Source organism: Cynocephalus volans, chromosome 13 (assembly GCF_027409185.1).
Source record: "Cynocephalus volans isolate mCynVol1 chromosome 13, mCynVol1.pri, whole genome shotgun sequence".
NCBI classification, from domain to species: Eukaryota; Metazoa; Chordata; class Mammalia; order Dermoptera; family Cynocephalidae; genus Cynocephalus; species Cynocephalus volans.
The window spans coordinates 11911748-11917747 of record NC_084472.1 but is presented as its reverse complement, the minus strand read 5'-3'; positions in this window follow the sequence as shown (position 1 = coordinate 11917747).

Sequence of the window (6000 nt, the reverse complement as noted above, 5' to 3'; positions counted from 1 at the left end):
GCCTGGCACCCAACACTGTGCAAGACATGGCCCTTCACAGCTGCACCAGCTCTTTTCTGAATCGGCAAAAAACATGAAGATATTTGTGTCCCCTGTGAATACTCATCAAAGCAATGAAGGATTTTAACATTCAACTGGATAAGCTGACTCATTCTGTGGATACTGGTCAGCCACTATCTCCAGCTGCCCTGTCATCAACCAATTGGATCATAAACAAAGTGGTCATGGTGGTAGGAATGGAGGTTATTCATGGGCTCAGCAACATGGACTTCCACTCACCAAGGCCAACCTGGCTACGGCCACCACTGAGTGCTAAATCTGCCAACAGCAAAAACCAACAGTAAACCCCTGATATGGCACCATTCCCTGGGGTGATCAGCCAGCTACTTGGTGGCAGGTTGAATACACTGGACTGCTTCCATTATGGAAGGGGCACCATTTTATTCTTACTGGAAAAGGCACTTACTCTGGATACAGATTTACCTTCCTCACACCCAATGCTTCTGCCAAAACTACCATGCCATGTTGCAGGGAACCCTAAGCATTTTCTGATTGTTAAGCTTTCCCTTTTCCACTTGAGAAACTGTTTTAGAAACTCTATGCTCCACTGTAGACTCTGGCCCCTGCCATTTACCCTGCTTGCTTCCTGGGCCACCCTCTCTGAGATAACAACAGTCTTACACTCCTCCCCCAGGGGCCAGAGGCAAATTTGGCTCCTAAAGTAACCAACGGACTGTGTCCCACCATCAGCCAATCCAAATTAGCAGGACAGCATCCCTCATTTACATAAGAGGACCTGAATGAGAACCTGGGAGGGAGAAGGGTGGGAATTTAGACTATGTAAAGGGGTCTTTTCCTTTGTTCTGGGAGACACTGGCTTAGGAGTTCTTGCTCCCCAGTGCCCTCCTTGCTTGCAAGCAAAAAGAGGCACTGTAACACTGAACAAAGAGCTGCGACACTAAAATAAAGAGCTATAAAACTGCAACACTGATGGCAGTCTTGGATTCCTCTGTACGTTTGCCCCACAACAGCCTGAACTTTCAGAATGCCTTATGCACTGTCACGGTAGCATTGCTTCTGAGCAAGGAATTCACTTCACAAAGTGTGGCATGGGCCCATAAATGTCCATGGAATTCACTCGCATCATCCTGAAGCAGCTGGCTTGATAAAACAGTTGGAATGGTCTGTTGAAAACTCAGCAACAATGCCAGCTGGGTAACAATACTTTGCAGGCTGGAGAAACTTGCCCCAGCCCTGTGATTAAGGTCAATGGGAAATTACAACAATCCAATTCAGGCAGGACTACTAATGACCCAGATCCTTCTGGTATATAGGTTTAGATCAGACCACCAGGTAAAGAAGCACCTCCTGGGCGGGCATCATCCAATCCTTTGAAGACCAAAAAAAAAGGTGGAGGAAGGGTGAATTCTCTTTCTCTCTCTCACTGAGGTGTGACATCCCTTCCCCTGTCCTTGGATAGAAGAATCTTCTGCTCCTTGTATTTGAACACCATGACTTACTTCTGCAGCTCTCTCCGGGTTCTCAGGCCTTCTGTCTTGCAGTGGGAGTTACGCCCTCATTTTCCCTGGTTCTCCAGGCTGCAGACTTGGAATGAATTACTCTACTGTCTTGCCTGAGTCTTCAGCTTGCAGATGGCATATTGTGGGACTTCTCAGCTTCCATAATTGCACGAGCCAATTCCTATAATAAATCTCCTCTTACATATATCTGTATCCTATTGTTTCTGTTTCTCTGGAGAACCCTAACTAATATAGTTGGCATACAAGTATTTGAGTCCCTGTTTTTAATTCTTTGGGGAATACACCTAAAAGTGTAAACATTAGGTAATGTGGTAATTCTATATTTATCTTTTTGAAGAACCACCAAATTATTTTCCACAGAAGTTGAATTTCATATTGCATTCCCATCAGCAATGTATGAGGGTTCCAATTTCTCTACATCCTTGACAATACTTGTTACATCTGTAGGTTGTTTGTTTTTTCATTTTGTTTTGTTTTGAAAATTATAACCATTATAGTAGGTATGAAGTGGTATCTCACTGTGTTTTTGGTTTTTTGGGTTTTTTTAATCCCATATAAAGATGACCAGTAAGGGGATCTTAACCCTTGGCTTGGTGTTGCCAGCACCACACTTGCCCCAGTGAGCCACGGGCTGGCCCCTCTCACTGTGGTTTTGATTTGCATTTTCCTAATGGCTAAGGACATTGAGCATCTTTTTATGTGTTTATTGGCTATTTGAAAATCTTCTTTGGAGTAACATCTATTCAAGTCCTTTGCCTGTTTAAAAATTGGTTATCTTGTTCTTGAGTTTTAGGAGTGCCTTGACTATTCTGGATATTAAACCTTATGAGATACATGATTTACATGTATTTTTATCCCATTCTGTAAGTTGGCATTTTTACTTTCTAGATAATGTCCTTTCATGCAGAAAAATTATTAATTTTGATGAAGTCCAATTTACCTATTTTTAATTTTCATGCTTGTGCTTTTGTTGTAACATCTAAGAATTCTTTGCTAAATCTAAGGTCATGATGATTTATTCCTCTGTTTTCTTCTAAGAGTTTTGTGGTTTTAGCTTTTATATTCATGTCATTGATCTGAGTTAATTTTTTTTATACAGTGTGAAGTAGGGGCCAATTTTTTTTCTTTTGCATGTGGAAATATAGTTTTCCCAACACTGTTTAAGAGTCTATTTTTTCCCCAGTGAGTGGACTTGTACCCTTGTCAAAAATCAACTGGCTATAGACATATGGGTTTTCTAGACTCTCAATTTAGTACACTGTTGCATCTGTCTTTATGCCAGTATCTCACTGCTTTGACTACAGTAGCTTTGTAGTAAGTTTGAAATCAGGAAGTGCTAGTATTTTGACTTTGTCCTTCTTTTTCAAGATTGTTTTGGTTATCAGAGTCCCTTGGAACTCCATAGAAATATGAAGATCTGCTTTCCATATTTGCAAAAAATCTGTTAGAATTTTGATAGGAATTGTGTTTAATTTATAGATCCATTTGGGTAGTATTAACCTTTTAATATTAAGTCTTCCTACCCACAAACATGGGGTGTTTGTCCATTTATTTAGGTCTTTAAGTTTTCTCAGCAATACTTTGTAGTTTTCAGTGCACAAGTCTTTCAGCTCATTTTTAAAATTTATTGCTAGGTATTTTATTATTTTAGACACTATTATAATAGAGTCACTATCTTAATTTCCTTTTTGATTTGTTCATTTCAGATGTATAAAAATTCAACTGATGTTGCATGTTTATCTTGCACCCTGCAATTCTGCTGAATTCCTTTATTAGGTGTAACAGATTTCCCATAGATTCCTTGGGATCTTCATATGTACTATCATGCCATCTGAGAATAGAGAAAGTTTTAGTCCTTCCTTTCTAATTTGAGTGCCTTTTATTATTATTATTATTTTTTTCTTGTCTAATTGCTCTGGCTAGACCTTCCAGTACCCTGTTGAATAATAGTGGGGAAAGTGGCATTCTTGTCTTGTTCCTGAATCTTAGGAGAAGGTTTTCAAGTCTTTTACCACGGAGTATGATGTTATAGGTGGGTTTTTCATAAATGGCCTATATTATGTTGAGGACGTTCCCTTCCATTTCCAGTTTTCTGAGTGTTTTTATCATAAAAGGGGTGTTGGATTTTGTCAAATGACTTTGATACATCAATTGAGATGATCATGTGGTTTTTAAATTCATTCCATTAATGTCATATGTTATGTTGATGATTTTTTAATGTTATGTTAAATCACCTTTGCATTCCTGGGATAAGTCCCACTTTGTTGTGGTGCACAATCCTTTTAAAATGCTGTGAGATTCAATTTGCTAGTATTTTATTGAAGATTTAAAAATCTATATTCATAAGCAATATTGGACTGTAATTTTCTTGTGATGTCACTACCTGGCTTTGTTATAGGGTAATGCAGTCATCATAGAATGAGTTAGGAAATGTTTCCTTCTCTTCCGTGTTTTAAAGAATTTGAGGAGAACTGCTGTTAATTCTTTAAATGTTTGATAGACTTTATCAGTAAAACCATCTAATCCTGGACTTTTTTTGGCAGGTTTCTGATCACTGATTCTTCTTCTTTACTTGTATATGTCTGTTGAGATTTTCGATTTTCTTCTTTTTTTTTCCCCTCCAATTCTTCTTGAATTAGTTTTTGTGTTTTAGGAATTTGTTTATTTCATCTAGATTTCCTAATTGTTATATAATTATTTACACTATTATTTTATACTACTTTTATTTCTGTAAAATCAGCAATGTCTCCACTTTTATTTCTGATTTTAGTTATGTGTGTCTTTTCTTTTTTCCTTGTCAATTGACTAAGATTTTGTCAATTTTGTGACCTTTTCAAAGAACCAACATTTCATTCATTTTTCATTCTCTATCTTTATTATTTCCTCCCTTTGGTAGCTTTAGGGTTAGTTTGCTCTTCTTTTTCTAGTTCCTCAGGATGTAAAGTAAGTTTATTGATTTGAGATCTTTATTCTTTCTTTCCTTTTTTTTTTTTTTTTTTGCTGACCAGTACAGAGCTCAAATCTTGGACCTTGCTGTTATCAGCACCATGTTCTGACCAACTGAGCTAACTGGCCAGCTTCTCTATTCTTTTTAACAGCAGGCACTTACAGCTACACATTTCCCTCTGAACACTGCCTTCACTACATTCCATAGTTTTGGTACATTGGGTTTTTGTTTTTATTTGTGTCTAAGTACTTCCTAATTTCCCTATGAGGTTTTTCTTTTTTTTTTTTAAATTTCATTTTATTTTTTTTTTATTTTGTTTGTCGTTTTTTCGTGACCGGCACTCAGCCAGTGAGTGCACTGGTCATTCTTATATAGGATCCGAACCCGCGGCGGGAGCGTCGCCGCGCTCCCAGCACAGCACTCTACCGAGTGCGCCACAGGCTCGGCCCCTATGAGGTTTTTCTTTGACCCATTGGTTGTTTAAGTAGGTGTTGCTTAATTTCCTCATATTTGTGAATTTTCAAGTTTTACTACTGCCATTGATTTCTAGCTTTATTCTGTTGTGGTGAGAAGATACTTTGTATGATTTCCATCTTTTGAAATTATTGAGACTACTTGATGGCCTAACATATGCTCTAACCTGAAGCAGATTCTATGCGCACTTGAGAAGAATATACGTTATGCTGTTGTTGGATGGAAGTGTTCTATATATGTTTGTTAGATCTAGTTGGTTTTCAGGGTTATTCACGTCCTCTAGCTCCTTTTGCTCTTTTTCCTAGGTGTTTTTGTCAGCTGGCAGGTACAGGGAATGAACCTCAGACCTTGGTGTTATCAGCACCATACTCTAAACAACTGAGATAACTGGCTGGGCTGTCTAGATGTCTCATCTATGATTAAAAGTGGTATATTAAAGTCTCCAATTATTTTGTAGAATTCTTTCTCCCTTCAATTCTATACATGTTTTATCTAAATATTTTGGGGCTCCATTGTTTGGTGCATATAAATTTATAATTGTTATATCTTCTTAATGAATTGACACTTTTATCAATATATAATATCTTTGTCTCTTGTAATAGTTTTTTCACTTAAAGTTCATTTTGTCTGATATTAGTACAGCCACCCCAACTCACTTTTGAATGTTCATGGAATATCTTTTTACATCCTTTCATATTTAATCAATTTGTGTATTTGGATGTAAAGCGAGTCTCCTGTAGATAGCATATAATTGAATCACAAAAAGAAAATCATTCTGCCAGTCTGCTGTTTCATTGGAGAGTTTAGTCCATTTATATTTAAGGTAGTAATGATAAGAATTACACTTTTGCCATTTTTGCTGTTTGTTTTCTGTAGTTTTATACATTTGTCCCCCATTTACTTCAATATTTTCTTCTTTGTGTTTCTTTCTGTTTTTTATTTGGTTGATTTTTTGGTAGTGAATGATTTTAATCCTCTTCTTGTTTATTTCTGTGTATTTAAAAAAATTTTTTTGTTGTTGTTACCATGAAGTTTGCA